Here is a 985-nt window from a genome sequence, read left to right on the forward strand (position 1 = left end):
GTCGACGCACTCGCACGCGCCGCAGGTCATGGGGCAGCCCGCGACGAGGAGCTCCGTGTTGGCGTCGTCGTCGTAGTAGTAGCACGAGTAGCCGACCTGCGGGAAGGACCCCCTGCGAGATGCGCGCGGGACGATCGGACGCTGGAACGCGCCCAATCCGCGCACTCGTAGCCCCAGGGGTCGACGAAGCCCTCTTCATCGGCGCAGCCCTCGATGAGCAGCGCGCCCGCATGCTTCGCGGCCGCGAGGAGACACAGCGCGGCGATCCGCATTATGCAGCCAGCGAGGAGATTGGTAGATGATGAACGCAGGCAGCCAGCGACGAGATCGGCAGAGCTGATGGCTTTTTTACGTACGACATCGCATCTAGATCAGGTTCTTCAGATTTGTTAGAACTTGAAGCGATGCTGAATGCTCTCGACGATTTGAAGCGCTCTCCGATGGCGCTGTCCAGCGCAGCCCCGGGGGAGGGTTTCCGTCGGGAGCTGCCCTCAGATGAGCGTGTCGATCGCGTTCGATGGGGCATTGCCCGGGATAGACCACGAGATCTGAGGGCGAGAACGCTTCGGAGAGCGCGGCGTCTGGGGCCCTGGATGGGCTGCCTCGGGGCGTCACGAGGACCCGATCGTCGCCGGAAACGCGGGTCCTCGCCTCAGATGACGATTCCATCCGGGTCATGGGTCGATGGGATGGCCTCGGGGCCCTCGACCTTGGGCTGGGGGACCTCAGGTCGGTCCCCGAGGGCTGCGTGGCCGTGGCGCCGTCTGAGCTCGACCTGGTGGACTCGATGATTTTGGGCTCCCCCGAGGAACCCGCCGGGTTGGACGCGACGGGGTCGATAAAGAACGATCTCCGCTGCTGCGATGGCTCGAAAACTATCTTAGAGGGGTCGCGAGGGGGCAGCGCGTCGCTTCCCACCCACTCTACCTCCCCGTTCCAGTTCCCACGCTGTCGTATGAGCGCCGCGTCTTCGCATGTGCCTCAC

Source organism: Aureococcus anophagefferens (genome assembly GCF_000186865.1).
Source record: "Aureococcus anophagefferens unplaced genomic scaffold AURANscaffold_158, whole genome shotgun sequence".
NCBI lineage: Eukaryota > Pelagophyceae > Pelagomonadales > Pelagomonadaceae > Aureococcus > Aureococcus anophagefferens.